Genomic DNA, 17,354 nt, shown 5'->3' with positions numbered 1-17,354 from the left:
GAGGTCAGGAGTTTGAGACCAGCCTGGCCAACATGGTGAAACCCTGTCTCTACTAAAAATACAAAAATTAGCTGGGTGTGGTGGTGTGTGCCTGTAGTCCCAGCTACTTGGGAGGCTGAAGCAGGAGAATGGCTTGAACCCAGGAAGTGGAGGTTGCAGTGAGCCAAGATCGCGCCACTGCACTCCAGCCTGGGTGACAGAGTAAGTCTCTGTCTCAAAAAGAAATAAAATAAGTAAGTTGAGTTTTCATGACAGGAGAGAATCAGCCACTCAAAACCTGTGGAAAGAGATTTCCAGGTAAGGAGAACAGCAGGTATAAACATCCTAAGGGAGGGGCAACCTCTCCAGAAATCTCCAGCTTCCAAAGGCGGCCTTCCATGACGCTCCTACTTGCACTTTTCCTATGTTTTGAAGGGAAACATTCTCTCCCAAATTTTTAAGAGCCCGTGAGTGCAGTAAGAAGGCCAGCTTCCAACAGGACTGGTTACTTATCTATTTATTAATATACCTTATTTTTCAGACCAGTTTAAGTACACAGCAAAACTGAGAGGAAGATAGAGAGATTTCCCACACACCTCAGGCCCCACACATGCATGGCTTCCCCAACTAGCAACATCCCTCACCAGGGTGGTGCATTTATTCCAATCGATGAACCTGCATTGCTACATCACCATCACCCGGAGCCCATGGTTTACTTTAGGGTTCACCCTCTGCATTGCACATTCCGTGGGTTTGGACAAACTTATAAAGACACAGATCCACCATTACAGTCTCATGCAGTGTAGTTTCGCTGCCACAAACATCCACCAATTAATTTTAAGGCAACAAAACCTCACAAACATCACTGACTTAGCAAAAGAAGGACAAAGGAAAGCAGCCAGTGCAGCGTCTCTACTTTTTCTTTCTTTAAGATCATAAAGGTCTTTGACGCATGGAAGGCAGGCTTTTATTAACTAGGCACTTGTATCATAAACATGATTTCCAGACTAGCAGGAAAGTCCCAGAATTCTGAGTCATTGATGTTTGAATGGATGTTTTGTAAGGCTAAGAATTTACTTTCACAAATAAAGCATTGATGAACTCAATAGTGGCTTGAAATGAACCGGGAAAGTTTTATACTGTGAACTCGGTCTTTGGAAGACAGTGCCATGATTTATAACAATTTCTCCCTCTTTAATCTGTATTCATGTTCGAGAAAATTGTCTCTCCTTTTGACCACCCATCATGGCCAATGCCCAGTATGAAGGAGACCTGTGTTTGCAAATAGAAAAACAATTAAACACAATTTCACATGGAGAATCAAGATATTCACCTGATATGTGCTAGGTATCTGCCCTCGGATCACAGGATATGGGACTGCAGTGCTGTCTTCTCTCATAATGAGAGTTACTTACTATATAAGACAATGAGGAAGAATTCTGTTTGTGAAATACAATTTTTTCAAGAGTAAGATCAGTATGGTTTATTCCTTGTTCTGGGCTGCTGGTAACACAGCTGGGATATTTTAACACATGTCGTGGGACTTCAATAATAGAAAGGTGTAGAAACAGAGCTGGAGAGAGATCAGAGAAGGGCAGAGAATCCAATATTTGATGCTGCAGGCTCTGATGTATATTCATAAGAACTAAATACCTCATGTGGACTTTGACTTAGCAACGGCAAATGGTGGGAAACACGAGCTATCTGCACACAGTTGAACAGAATGTGATGAGAAAGAGAATAATTTGTCTTGCTATAAAGAGCTAGAGTTGGGCTGGAGACTCAATGGGTAGAAGTCAGGGAGATAGGAGAGCCTCCTTGCAGAAATAAGGTCTTAGAACTTCAAATGAAAATGGGCTCTACCCTAAACTTTCAGTCTTCTTAGCCATTCTAAACCAATGGTTCCCTGACTCAAACTGTCCATTTGGACAAAGAAGTCCATTCTGAGGACTGGATCCATCTTCTTATTCCAGGAGACTGAGTTGGCATGGGTTGGAGGGAAGAAATATGGTCTGAACATGGCACAGCTCCCTCTGCATTAGGAATCTCTGGGCCATTTCTGTGGTTTAGTGGAATTTAATCATTTTCTGCCCTGGAATCTAAAGCTCATCTGCCCTATCTTTTGATGCAGGACTTCTCTATAGTAACAATACTGACAGCCACTCAGATTTGCTTAAACCTTTTTGCGATTGGCTAAGTCAGTTCTTTGTGAGCAGATCATTGATATTTGCTTTAGGTCCTTTCAATGTACATAATCCTGGCAGTACAATGTCCTCACCTGATCCATTTTATAAAATCGTTACTGCTTGCAACCCATCCTCAGTGACTCTGATAGAATTGTCCTGGGGAAGGTGCTGGCATCAATATTATTATTAGACTACGTTTGTTTTAAGTTAAGTTTCTTCTTATTATTAAACTTTTCTTTAAGTTACAAGTGCAGGTTTGTTACACAGGTAAACTTGTGTCTTGGGGGTTTGTTATACAGATTATTTCACCACCCAGTTGTTAAGCCTAGTACCCATTAGTTATTTTTCCTGATCCTCTCCCTCCTCCCACCCTCCACCTTCCCATAGGCCCCAGTGTGTATTGTTCCCATCTATGTGTCCATGTGTTCTCCCACTTATGAGTGAGAATATGTGGTATTTGGTTTTCTGTTTCTGTGTTAGTTTGCTAAAGATAATGGCCTCCAGCTCTATCTATGTCCCTGCAAAGGACATATGATCTCATTCTTTTTCATGACTGCATAGTATTCCATGGTGTATATGTACCACATTGTCTTTATCCAGTCTATCACTGATGGGCATTTGGGTTGGTTCCATGTCTTTGCTATTGTGAATAGTGCTGCAATAAACGTACTTGTGCATGAGTTTTTATAACAGTACAATGTATATTCCTTTGGGTATATACCCAGTAATGGGATTGCTGGGTCAAATGATATTTCTGGTTTTAGGTCTTTGAGCATCAATATTATTTAACATTCTTCAGGTGATGCCAATAGGACAATTGAGGTTGAGCACAAGGACTCTGGGTGTTAGGAAATGCTTTTTTATTCTGATGAAAGTCAGCTTTCCTAAAAGCACCACCTAGCCATGCTGGTTCTCTCCTCTGGAGCAAAGTCCATGTCCTCTTTTATGTGACGGCCTTTCAAACCCGTGAAGTTGATTACTTGCTCCACCACTTCCTTAAGGCTTTCTCTTCTCCAGGTGAAGCCACTCATTTTGTCCACAGTTCCTCCTATGATGTGGTTTTATTTCCTTCACCATCCTGAGCACAAGCAGCTTTGTCAGGATGCCACTTACAGTGTGTGTCTCTTCATGCTTTTGTTTCACTGTGAGATTGCTGTCAGCTAAATCCCCCCAATTTTCTCCCACTAAAAGCTTACAGCTTAATCTGGGAGGTAAGCATGCCAGTCAGCCAAAGCCTCCTCATCCTGTAATTATGAAATTGATTTTTAAAGTCTAAATGCAGGACTTTTATTTACTCTTACCAAATTTCGTCTTGTTGGGTTTAACCAATTTAATTCTGTCCTCCAAAAGTATTGTTAAGTATTACCTATTGGGTAAGGCATCTATATATTTTTATTCATGTTATTAATAACAATAATAATAGCCTCTATTTATTGACTGCAAGCACCACCTGACTGGATTGAAAGGGACAGAGATGGAGCTCCAACCTCTAGGAGCGGGAAGTAGACTGAGAATCCTACAAAATCACCTGCTTGGTATTCTTAAAGAAGAGGAAGATATTCAGGAGCAGAAACAGGAGACCAGAGGGTACAACCAAGAGCACTGGGGAGTACTGGGCTCTAGAAGGGAATTTGCAACACCTATGGAGCTGGATTGTAGAAGTGCTCTCGGGGCCATTGCCAGCTGTGTGCCTTCTGTTTCCCCCTTTTAATGGGAGTGTCTCTTGTGGTTATCCTCTGCTTGTTCCACTATCATATGTGGAGTGTGTGTGTTTAGGGGGACAGGCTGGGCTGGTGGGGGGGGGGTGGTGGTCAGTAAATATAACTTGCCTCTTTATTTCCTAATAGTCAGATGGTGATGAACAGTACTTGATGTGTTGTATCCAAAGAGCCACTCTCAGGGAGCTTCATTTCCACTTGGACAGGATTTAGAGGGTTGAGATGTTTACAGGATCCTGGGAGGGATAAATGCATTTTGCACACTAGAGGGATGTCAATAATTGGTGTCCAGAGGCAGATTGGATCTGGACTCTGTAACTGCTTGACCAATAGCATATGGTGAAGTGATACTTAGTTTTAAGAAACTGGTAGCACCTACTTTATTAATATCTCTTGAGAGGCGTATTCTTGGAATCCATCCGCCATGTTGGGAGGAAGCCCAAGCTGTTTTGTGGAGAGGCTCTCATGGGAAGGGTCCAACACCCAGAACAACTTGCCAGCCATGTGAGGGAGCCACCTTAGGAGTGATCCTTCAGCCCCAATCCAGATGTCCCAGCTTATAGCAGTAGAGCCGAGAGGAGCTGTCCCTGATGAGCCCTGCCCAAAGTCAGATTTAGATGCATGGTAAATCATAGTCATAGTTTTAAGTCACTAAATTTGGTAGGGTTTGTTTTGAATCCATAGCAGTGCCAGGCACTGTGCTAGCAACTTTTGTTTTTTTTTTTTTTTGAGACGGAGTCTCACTCTGTTGCCCAGGCTGGAGTGCAGTGGCTGGATCTCAGCTCACTGCAAGCTCCACTTCCCGGGTTTATGCCATTCTCCTGCCTCAGCCTCCCGAGTAGCTGGGACTACAGGCACGTGCCACCTCGCCCGGCTAGCTTTTTGTATTTTTTTAGTAGAGACGGGGGTTTCACCGCTTAGCCAGGATGGTCTCGATTTCCTGACCTCGTGATCCGCCCATCTCAGCCTCCCAAAGTGCTGGGATTACAGGCTTGAGCCACTGCGCCTGGCCTGCTAGCAACTTTTTATATGGTTGATTGTTTAATCCTTCAAGTGATGCTATGACTTAGGCATTATTTTCTTCTCCTAATAGATGGGAAAACTAAGGCTCAATGAGTTTAACTAACAGCCCAAGGTCATACCAATAGTAAATGGCACTAATGGGTTTCAAACTGGACGTTGTATAATTCTTTGAACCTCTAAAATGTTGAGTGGGACAGGTCCAAGGGCAAGAAAGCCGTGCAACCATTTATCGGACATCTATAGAGCACTGCCTGTGGAGAAAAAGAAACACAGTCTGTCAAAAAGTGGTAGCTTAGAGGGGAGACAGACATGAAAACAAATAAATACAGTTCAGTTTGACATGTGCTAGAACATTTGTATATTACATTCCTGACAGCCAAAGTGAAAGGATGTGACTGCACTTCCAGTTCTTTCTCTGCAAACTTTGCACCTGCAGAGATGTATAGGTTTTACTTATATACATGTTTTAATAAACAAGTGATAGTGTACTACAAATATGCTATGATTTATTTTTTTCCGTCATATATGAGCCCAATATTTTAAATTGATGACCACAATTTATTAAACTTCTAGATGTTTTTAATTTTTTTCTATTGCCCACAGTGTTGGATCAGTATCTTTATATAAACAGCACATACATGGGTATATTTCTTTAGAAATTATCGACTCAAAAGTTATGATTATGATTTTTAAAAAATTACTGCCAGAAAAGCTTGACCAATTTGTACTTTCACCAAGAATGCGTGAAAGGGCCAATTTCTCCCCTCCTTCATCCCTATGAACACTGCTTTTTTATCAGTCTTAAGTTTTTACCACATTGATGGGAGACTATTGTGTTATTGCTGTTTTAATTTTCAGTTTCCTGTTATTTGCTTTTGCCCTATGAGTGTGTATGTGTGTATATGTGCGTGTGTGTATATATATGTGTGTGTATGTATGTGTATGTGTCTATGGGTGGGTATATATATTTGTGTGTGTGTATTTTATATATATATGTATATAAAAAATATATGTATATTTGAGACGTTCTGGTAAACATTTTTTCCCGCTTAATTTTTTTTTTTTTTTTTCCTGGCTGGGCACAGTGACTCACGTCTGTAATCTCAGCACTCTGGGAGGCCAGAGAGCTTGAACCCAGGAGTTCGAGACCAGCCTGGGCAACATGACAAAACCCTGTCTCTACAAAAATACAAAAATTATCTGGGCATGGTGGCATGTACCTGTAGTCTCAGCTACTTGGTAGGCTGAGGTGGGAGGATCACTTGAGCCTGGGAAGCAGAAGTTGCAGACAGCCAAGATTGCACCACTGCACTCCAGCCTGGGTGATGGAGTGAGGCCCTAGCTCAAAAAAAAATTTTCCTTATGATTTTGCATGAATTATTTGAATATTCTAGATATCACTCCTGTTAATTGTTGCAAATACTTTCTTCAAGGCTGTTGTTTGTATTTAATTTTGCTTAAGGAGTCTTTTCTTATGGAGACTTTAAAATTTCATGAGAACATCTTTCAATTTTTGCTTTTGGAGCTTCTGGTTTTGATGTGGTTAGGAACACTTGTGCATAGGTTATAAATTCCCTCTATTTTCTCCTAATATTTATAGTTTAAAGAAATTTTTTAGCTCCTCAATCCATCTGGAATTTGTTTTGGAGTATGCTTATGAGGGAGGAAAGTCTAACTTAATTTCTCTTACCAAATATAAAATTGTCTCAACACAATTTATTTAGTGACCCATCCTTTTTCCCACTGAATTGAAACCTTATAAATATGAAATATATATCGGGGGCTGTTTCTATACTGTTTTATTTCATTGATTTGTCTCTTTCTATTTTAGCAGCACACTCCTTTTTATGAGACATATAATGCAGATTTAAAGTATGTTCTGATATTTAGTAGGAGTTTCCTTTAATTTTTTCAAAGCATTTAACCATTCTTATATACTTCCTGTTCCTGATGAACTTTGAACTCAACTTGCCAGCTCCAAAAAAATTCTGTTGAGTGTTGATTCAGATTGCATAGGATTTACAGATTAATTTGGAGAGAAATGACCTCTTTAAAATTTTTTGTTTCTCCGTCCAAAATTACTGCATTTGCATTATTAAAAAATAACATAATTGTAATTTATAACAGAGATTTAAAATCCTGGCTGCACATATTCGTGCCTGGATCTCCTCCCTAGAGTCTCTGATTTAATTAGTCTTGTAGTGATTCCAATATGCACCCAGGGAACAAAACCAGAGCTGTATAGGTTTTCTTTTCTTTTTGTTTTTTAATTTAGTTCTGGAACATTTTTCATTAGGCTTATTTCTAGGTCTGTTATGTATGTATTTATTGTTATTATTAATGATATTCCTAAAAATTCTAAAAGTTCAACTTAGATTCCTACTTTATACCTTATGCCAAAGTGAATTCCAGATGAATTAAAGAACTAAATATAAAAAGCAAAACTCTAAAAATATTAGAAGAAAATATGAGAGTTATTCAATTTATTATTACTTATGTGTTAGAAAGCTACTGATTTTGGGCCGGGCGCGGTGGCTCAAGCCTGTAATCCCAGCACTTTGGGAGGCCGAGACGGGCGGATCACGAGGTCAGGAGATCGAGACCATCCTGGCTAACACAGTGAAACCTCGTCTCTACTAAAAAATACAAAAAAAAAAACTAGCCGGGCGAGGTGGCGGGCGCCTGTAGTCCCAGCTACTCGGGAGGCTGAGGCAGGAGAATGGCGTGAATCCAGGAGGCGGAGCTTGCAGTGAGCCGAGATCCGGCCACTGCACTCCAGCCTGGGCAAGAGAGCCAGACTCCGCCTCAACAAAAAAAAAAAAAAAAAAAAAAAAGAAAGCTACTGATTTTGTATTTGATCTTATTGTTTTAAATAGTAGAAATAGTAGTTCAGTCAATTCTCTTGGGATAACAATTTGTTTAAAAGTAGAAACATTTTTATCTTTTTGTCTACAGTTTATATCTCTTATTTACTTTACTTTTCTCCATTTTTAGATAGGACCCATAGGACAATGATAGGTGGTAGCTGTGATGATTGGTATGGTTGTCTTATTTTTGACATTAATAGAAAATTTCTAATATTTCATTATTAAATATAATACTTTCTATGAGTTTTCCCCTAGGCTGCATGATTTTACATCCTTTCTTAGTCTACTGAGAGCTTTTAAAAAAATTCCAAAAAGCATGTTGAATTTATCAAATGAATTTTTGGCATACATTGAGATGAGCAAAATGTTTTTGCCCTTAAATCCATTAATGTAGTCAACTACATAAGAAATTTCCCAATATTGAACCACCTCGCATTTTCAGGTAAATTTTGCTTGACCAGGGTTAAAAAATAGTGAAATATTACAAAATGTGATTTGCTAATATAGTTTTTAGAATTTTAAATCTCTGTTCATGGTAACCTTGACCAATTACTTCACTTTTTTTGGTGATAATCTTGTCAGGTTTTGGAATGAAGGTGATGCTAGCTGTATAGAATGATGCTATCTAGATAGAGTCTAGAAGCTACCTTTTTGCTACTTTCAGACACATGTAATTTAAGATTATCACTTGCTGATATGGTTTGGCTGTGCCCCCACCTAAATCTCATCTTGAATTGTAATTCCCATAATCCCTATGTGTTGTGGGAGGGACCAGGTGAAGATAATTCAATCATGGAGGCTGTTTCCTCCATCTTGTTCTCCTGATAGAGAGTTAGTTCTCACAAGATCTGAGGGTTTTATAAGTGGCTTTCCCCTTTGCTGGGCACTCGTTCTTCTCCTTCCTGGCACCATGTGAAGAAGGACATGTTTGCTTTCCCTTTTGCCATGATCGTAAGTTTTCCAAAGCCTTCCCAGCCCTGTGGAACTGTGAATTAATTAAACCTCTTTTCTTTATAAATTACCTAGTCTTGGGTATGTCTTTATTAGTAGCATGAGAATGAACTAATATACTTGTTTCAAGGAGTAGAAATCCCCATAAAAGTATTTGGAATTGGTACCTGTTTTTTGATAGATTAGAGCTTTAATTGTATTTTCAGTTTTTATAAGTGTATTGTAAACCAAAAATAAAATTGTAAGCGCCATCCCCCCACCACCAACTGACTGATGAACCCTCCTTTTGGCCAATGGCATTCCAAAGGTAACCTGAAAAACGAGTTCAGGCCATGATGAGAAGGGGCGGGTTGAACATGCTTCAGTTATACCCTCCTCTCTTTTGGAATTCAGGCACAGCTCACCAGCATTAACATCAGCACAGAGACATAAAGGCTGAATGGAATAGTCTCTTTGAGTCTGAAAACAAACATTTACAATCTATTCTCTCTGAAGCTTGCTACCTGGAGGCTTCGTTTACATGATAAAACCTTGGTCTCCACAACCCCTTATATTAACCCAGACAGTTCAGGTCTTGAGATAATAACTCTTTCAACCAATCACCATTCAGAAAATATTTTATTCCACTTATCACCCCTGCTTTCAGTTGTCATGCCTTTCTGGACTGAACCAGTGTACATCTTACATGTATCGATTGATGTCTTATGTCTCCCCAAAATGTATAAATCCAAGCTGTAGCCTGACCACTTTGGGTACATGTTCTTAGGATCTCCTGGGGCTGTGTCACTGGCCATTGGTCACACATATTTGGCTCTTCAAATATGCTAGAGTTTGACTCTTTTTGTCAACAGTTTATCAGTCTATTCACATTTTCTATCTTTTTGGGATTAATTTTTTGGGATAATTTATATTTTTATAGAAAATCACACATTTGTTGAGATGGTCACATTTATTTTTAATATAGTACTTATTTGCTTTTATGTATAAAACCTTATTTTGAGAGTTATATCTCTTTTCTTATTGCTAGGTTGTTAATTAATATTTTGAATCAGTGGATATCTATTTCTACAGCACACCCCAAACAAAACTAGAACCTTAACATGTTTTCACTTTATTGCCTTTACTCTCCAAACACCACCACCTCTCATGTTGAGATCTTCTGGTTTAGTTGCAGATTGTTGTTATAAATTGTAAAATATATTTCCAAAGTGTACTTCACTGGTTTCTCTGCATACTGTTGATTCTTGGGCCCAACATCTTCTCTTTTTTGAATTCTCTTTTGCTTGATTAAATCTATTAGAGAAAGTCTGTGTATAAGAGGTTAACTTTCAGAATCTTTAAAGCTTTATGAAAATGCCTTTATTTTGTTTTTCATTTTGAATGTTGACTTGAATAAGAATCAGGTTTTAGATTCAAAGTAATTCCTCCTTAGAACTTTTCAGGTATTATTCTTTTAGCCTCAAGTATTGTCAAGGAGAAATTTGGTGCTGGTCAGACACTCATCCATTTCAGGTAGGCTGCTTATTTTCTCAGGAGGCATTTAGAATTTTCTCTCTAGCTCTGAACTTTTAAATTTTACAATTGTATGTCAAAGGGCAGGTCTTTTTGAAAGTGATGAGCATTTTTAATTCAAATGTTTCTTTGGTCTTGGGAAATTTTCTTTTTGTTTCTTAATTACTTCTTCTTTTCCATGTCTAAAATTTTCTTTTTTCCATTTCTAGTGTTTTCATTAGGTAGATATTGAAATTTTATTAAAAAATATTGTCCATTTTTCCCTTTTGATTACATATTCATAAATAATCCCTTGGCTTGATTTTCCAGATCAACAAGTTACCATTTAACTATGAACTTTTTGTAATTCTATTTATCCAGTGAATGTTTTATTGTCTGTTTAAAAATTTATAATTTCTTATTTTAATTCTGTTGTATAATAGCTGTTTCCTAATTTATGGATATGATAGCCATGCTTGTATTTTCAAAACATGACACAGCAATCCTCTTCTGTCTGCTCTATGAGCTATGCTTCCTTTGGTATTATTTCTTCTTCATGGTGACTTTTATGCCTCTCTTTCCTTAAGTCTTTGATTCCTTGTTTTCTGCTCAATTTTGCTTTTTGGAACACTATCTGTCCCTCTGTGGATGCCAGTGCTGACCACAGATGCTTATCTCTAGTGACTGGGGGTTGGACATGATGATCTGCTGGGAGGATGTTCTGGTTTTTTTCAGTTTGTCTTCCAGGTCCAAGCTCTGTCCCAATTTGCCTTCTTCTGGGCCCCAGGAGACTGATCTCTGCATCACTGGGCTTCCCTTGCCCTCAGCCTTCCAACTGGTCCAATCAAAGGGAGACTCCCGCTGAAGCTGGAGGATAGGAAGAAAGGTTGGAATATTGCTCTTCCTTTCTTCCCTGCCCTGGGCTAGGCAGTGGTGGTATTTTCTAATCCACAGCCAGAACTCCTGGTGGGACACTCTCTATTGTGGCTACTATCCTCCCTGGTTTCTGGTAACTGCTCCTTCTCCTCTCCCTTCAGGACTGAGGGAGGTCATGGTTTTCCACTATTGCTAACTTCTGGGAGCTTTATCATCCCCTGATGGTTCCCTCAGCCCCATCTTTACCTCTGGAAATAGTACATTTGTAAATTTCTCTTTAGTTAAACCTTCAAACATGCCATCAATTTCCAGTCAATACCTTGACTGAGATGATGGAGATGCTGCATAAGTGTTTTCTATTGTGGTTCCTCCATATCCTCTCAGGGCTTCTTTTGCTATAATATTTGTTGGATAATTTTTCAGCTGTAAGAAATAATCCAAAAATCTAAGTAGCTCAATAAAGATTTATTTTTCTCTCGATTACTCTCAGGATCCTGACTGTTTCCATCTTGGGGCATTGTCCTCTTCCAAGGGCTCCTCACAAATCTTAATTGGATCCTGATCTAGTTTGGATGCTGTCCCCGCCCAATCCTATATTGAATTGTAATCCTCAGTGTTGGAGGCAGGGCCTGGTGGAAGATAATTAGATCATAGAGGTGAATTTCTCATGAATAGTTGAGCACCATTCTCTTGGTACTGTTTTCATGATACTGGGTGGGTTCTTGCGAGATCTGGTTGTTGAAAAGTGTGGCAGCTCTCCCCTACCCCCGCTCCTGTTTTGGTCTGTGAAGTGCCTGTTCCCATTTTGACTTCTCCTATGAGTAAAAGCTTCCTGAGGCCTCCCTGGAAGCAGATGCCACTATACTTCCCATACAGCCTGCAGAACCATCAGCCAGTTAAACTTCTTTTATAAAAGTACCCAGTCTCAGGTATTTCTTTATAGCAATGCAAGAATGGACTGATACAGATCCTTTACTTTTAGAAAGGAAAGAACAAGGAGCATAAAATGGGGCATTATGCTATGGGAAACAATATGTAGAGTTTTGCTCAGGAGAACAAGTTGCAAAATGGAAGGGGTGAACACATTCTCCCACAAAACAATAAAATAATCTTGTTTTGCTCTATTGTGTCTTTCTCTTAATAACAATGGTTGGATGAAAGAATGAATGAATGAACTTCTTTATTATGCATAATGCTGGGGGAAAGATTGTAGTCAGTTAGCCTTGCTTTGCACATGTATCCATCTATCCCCTCTCTGACAACAAAGGAGCAAAGATTTTAGGAAAGGGAGGCACAAAGTCACAGTGAAGAAGTAGTGATACACAAGGAAACAGAGCTTATATTAGTCTGTTCTCACTCTGCTAATAAAGAGGTACCCAAAACTGGGTAATTTAGAAAGAAAAAGAGGTTTTATGGACTCACAGTTCCACATGGCTGGGGAGGCCTCACAATCATGGCAGAAGGTGAAGGAACAGCAGAGGCATGTCTTACATGGTGGCAAGCAAGAGAGCGTGTGCAGGGGAACTCCCCTTTATAAAACTATCAGATCGTGTGAGACTCGTTTACTAACATGAGAACAGTATGGGGGAAACTGCCCCCATGATTCAATTACCTCCCACAGGCTCCCTCCCAAGACACACGGGGATTATGAAAGCTACAATTCAAGATGAGATTTGGGTGGGGACACAGCAAAACCACATCAGAGCTCATAGAGCTAATAGAAGATCATTAATGTAAATATCATGTTTTAGAAACAAGAGTGGCACCATATCCATAAATTAGGAATCAGCTATTATACAAGAGAATTTGAGATCTTAGAAATTTAAAAAATTGATTCAGATAACAAGACATATTTTATTCATTCAAGAAATATGTATTTGTACATATTTTCTTGTTATGAGTCAGACATTATTTTAGGCAGTAGGAATACAGCAGTGAACAAAGTTGACTGCCCTAATGGAGTCTTACATTTGTCTGTGGAGGAAATACAATAGATGAAATGATAAATGTAGTGAAAATTAAAGCTGGGGCTCTCAGCCCAGAGTCAACGTCCAGCCAGGGAACCTGATTGGCTATGAGAGGTCATGTGACCAACCTTCTACCCAGGGCCCTGGCATTTCAGCTTCTGTAGTGATAGCCTTTCATGGTGGGTAGTATGTGTCAGAAGTCCCCCAAATATGGAAACGAGGTTAAGATGCTAGACAATTGAGACTGGCAAAATTGCTCAGTACCACGTCCAAAACTTTATGTAGTCCTTCATGTAAACTGCTGCTAGTTCAACCTAGTTTCAGGGCCCAGACTTGCACCCAGTTCCCAGGATTGTTTTTCCAGCAACCTCTATTTGGTTAATATTGGGAGAGGAAACTCTTTATAATTTTCTTTGAAACCATATTCAAACTGAGGTTTAGAGTGAAAATTTTTTGTTGATGCATGTGCTGTGATCAAAACTCCTTTTTTTCCCACCAGGTATATAACACAAGAGGTATCTCAAAAATGTATAACATATTTTGGAGAAGTTTACTAGACTGAGCTATGTTTTGAACGCTGGCGGCATTTTGGAATGACATGTAGAAGGTGGACACCGTCTCTGTGCTCTTAGGTAACCACATTATGGCTGAAGGCCCACGCATTGCTCATGCCAACAGATGCGCAACGCAGTGATTCAGTAAATGAACAAAGAGACCATTTTTATTTCTATTGTGAAGCAGGTCTTTTGTTTAGAACAAATAAGATCTTATTTCTTTGATTTTAGGTAGCAGTGTACTAAAACATCAAATGAGCCTATGTCCTTGCTCTGAAAGACGAAACAAGAAAATCCTAGCATGGTTAACGTAGGAGGGTCAAAATATCTGAGGACAAAAATGTTTACACTTAAAAATATAAGTAGGCCCATTATGAGTGAATCTGCTAGTTTTTCAGAGGAAATGAGAGGGGTGGTTAAGAGTTTATGCCCAGGATCCAGAGTGCTTGGGTTTGAATCTTTGTTCTGTCACATAAGATTTTGAGCAAGGGATTTAAACTTCTGTGTCCCTTAGTTATCTAGGATGCAAAACAGTAAACCCTCACTAGATTGTTGAGAATTTAAGTGAATTAATATATGTAAGATTGGTGCAGTGCAGAGAGTCAGTGGTCAATAAATATTAGCAATTTCTATTTGTAATAATAATCTTTCCCCACAAATGAAGGAAATAATGTATATAGTGGTTCATTTCTAAGACAAAGTGCCTTAAATTGGCTTAGGGGAGCAAACTACAGAAAACAACAGGATATACTAGGCCCCTGCTTGGATAGCTGATGCCTGCTTGTTGGCACCCCCCTGTCCTTTAGTTGCCCTCACCTAATCCAAAAAAATTTAGTCTAAGATGAAAGTTTACTAGCCTGCAAAATAGCTTGCTTTGTCTGTTCTTATGAGTTGCCCAGCTACTTAGGACATAAGTCAGATACTTAAAGACCCCCTGAGCTGACTAGGATTGTAATGCATTGTGGGCTGCAACAAAATGTAGCAAGACAACCTTAAAGAAACCACCTGAAGCCCCTACCCAACAACCAATCAGTGGCGTCTGAGAAGATGGTGACCCCATAGTACTCAGCCTATGAGGAACCAGAGGAGGGACCTGTGCACTAGGGGATAAATTGCTTGTTGTAACTGTGGTGGGTGTGCCTTCCCATCAGACACCTGATCTTGCAAGACTGTCATTAAAAGTCTCACTTTCGCTGTTCTCCAGTTCTCTGAGTCCATTCTTTGGGTTTGGACAAGTGAGCCTGTTTCTCACAACAACAGAATGTCAGAAAGACAGCCAAGATAATTCCTAGCAGTACTGGGCACAGTGGCTCACGCCTGTGATCCTAACACTTTAGGAAGCTGAGGCAGGCGGATCACTTGTGGTCAGGAGTTCTAGACCAGCCTGGCCAACATGGTGAAAACCCGTCTTTGCTAAAAATACAAAAATTAACCGGTGGTGGTGGTTGCCTGTAATCCCACCTACTCGGGAGGCTGAGACACGAGAATCACTTGAACCTGGGAGCTGCAGTGAGCTGAGATCATGCCACTGCACTGCAGCCTGGGTGACAGAGTAAGCCTCTGTCTCCAAAAAAAAAAAAAAAAAAAAAAGAAATAAGTCCTAGCAGAGCTTCTTTCATGTTGAGAGAGAGAATTATTAATTAATTCTACCCAACAGGTTAATGCACTTTGTTTCCTGCTCGACATTAGCCCCGAGTTTATTTTGGGGGCCCATTAGTACTCATCAAGTCAGAGGTTCTCGGGGACCACATAAAGCAGCATTGTAGTAGAGATTGGTGGCTATCTACATTTGCCTTCCAAAATCATGTAGTTTAAGATCTCCACTTCCTGCTTCTTCAGAGCATAGCCTCAGACATTGCATAGGAGCTCATTACTGGGACCTGAGTAAAATCCAAAGTGAGATCTGAGTGCATTCTGTATCTGCAGTGGATACTGCTACAGACAAAGTCAGGTTCTTAAATTCATACCATTTAAAAAATTTAAAAGCTAACTATACATCTATGTTTCAGAAATCTAAAGCACATAGATCTATTTTTATTTAGGAAAGGAGACAGCCAGCCTGCCTTTCTGTCACTTGTTAGTGCTTTTTTTCTTTTTTTTGAGATGGAGTCTCACTCTGTCACCCAGGCTGGAGTGCAGTGGTGAGATCTCAGCTAACTGCAACCTCTGCCTCCCAGGTTCAAGGAATTCTCATGTCTCAGCCTCCTGAGTAGCTGGGATTACAGGTGCCCACCACCATGCCCAGCTAATTTTTGTATTTTTAGTAGAGATGGGGTTTCACCATGTTGGCCAGGCTGGTCTTGAACTCCTGGCTTCAGGTAATCCACCTGTCTTAGCCTCCCAAAGTGCTGGGATTACAGGCGTGAGCCACTACCTGGCCTCGTTAGTGTTCTTAACCCTGAGACAAGACAGGTCAAGAGTTGCATGGGGGCAGAGAGTACTGATTATAGATACATATGTGTGAATCATTCTCCCCACCAGGTTCTGTGGCTGTGTCTCAAGTCAGAGCATCAGATCCTTACCTCCTTCTGCTTTAGCCCTGGAAGAACTAGATTTCTACTATTATGATGTGAAATGATGCCTTGAGCATCTATTATTTCATGGGCATAGGCAGAATGTTTGACAAAGTGGTTCACTAGGCCAGGTCTTCTCAATTTGTGGCCACAGACCACTTGAGTTTCTAGTTAAAAATACCCATTTCAGTTGAAAAATACCCCTGAAATTCTCAGGATTTTAAATGGTGCCAAGCTATTTAGTAAAGAACGGTAGGCTGTTATTCATAGTGTTAACCTTCAAAATATGATGACATAGCACAAATATCCCTAGCTTTCCTTTATAGCTGTTTTTGGATGCACAATCAATGGATTGATTTGAACCCATTTTTGAGTACTTTTAATCTTCGGGCAATGAATTTCATTAGAGTTTCTACTAATACTTCTGCCTCCTCCTTATTGTCATTGCTGCTTCCAAGTTTTGAGAACATACTACATGCCAAGATCCCTCTGAATGGCTCTGCAGCATCCCCCAGGTTCCTGGACTCCCCAGCTGAAGTAGCACAACCCATTCATCCTTTTGGTGAAGGTATTAATCCAAGGGGGGTCATCCATTCGAAACTAACAAAAGCAAATCCAAAATATTCTCTCCTTAAGGGAAAACCCAGCATACAATTTTTCTGGGTGTCGATCTAAAGTCACGAAGTTTTAAAAAGTTGTTATTGGTACTCGTGAATTTTGAAGCCATTTGAAAAGCTTAAAATTGTAAGAGATGCTTTTGAAGCCTTTGTTTGGCTAAGAAGAAATCTACTTTTTCAGCCATCTCCACTAAAAGCGAGCCCAAGTTATAAATCTGAATTTCAAGAGTTGCAAAACTGAAAATCAGTCACTGGGAGGAGGAGCTGGGCAGCTTTGGAAGACAAGGAGTGGGGCTGCCGAGTTTCCTGTGGTGATATTGAACTTGTTGCTTGGCCTTCAGTTAGAACCATACTCACCAAGTATCTCAGAGTATAAGAATCTGCATGGTGAAAAAGTAATTTCAAAAGAAGAAGATGTGATGTTCATAACCTCTTGTAGGGACTTGCATGGATGTTTGTCAGTCCTCGCAATCGAGAAATTCTTCCTTGGCCCTCACCAGCAGATCAATCTGACTGGGTGCCTTGCAGGGTGCATCACATTCAATCAACAATTACTCTAGAGTAGCTCTGGGTCTGCAACTGGTTAGATCTGAGGAGAGCAAGGCCAACTAT

The sequence above is a fragment of the Chlorocebus sabaeus genome, chromosome 2 (assembly GCF_047675955.1).
Source record: "Chlorocebus sabaeus isolate Y175 chromosome 2, mChlSab1.0.hap1, whole genome shotgun sequence".
In the NCBI taxonomy this organism is placed as follows: domain Eukaryota; kingdom Metazoa; phylum Chordata; class Mammalia; order Primates; family Cercopithecidae; genus Chlorocebus; species Chlorocebus sabaeus.
Note: the sequence above shows the minus strand (reverse complement) of the source record.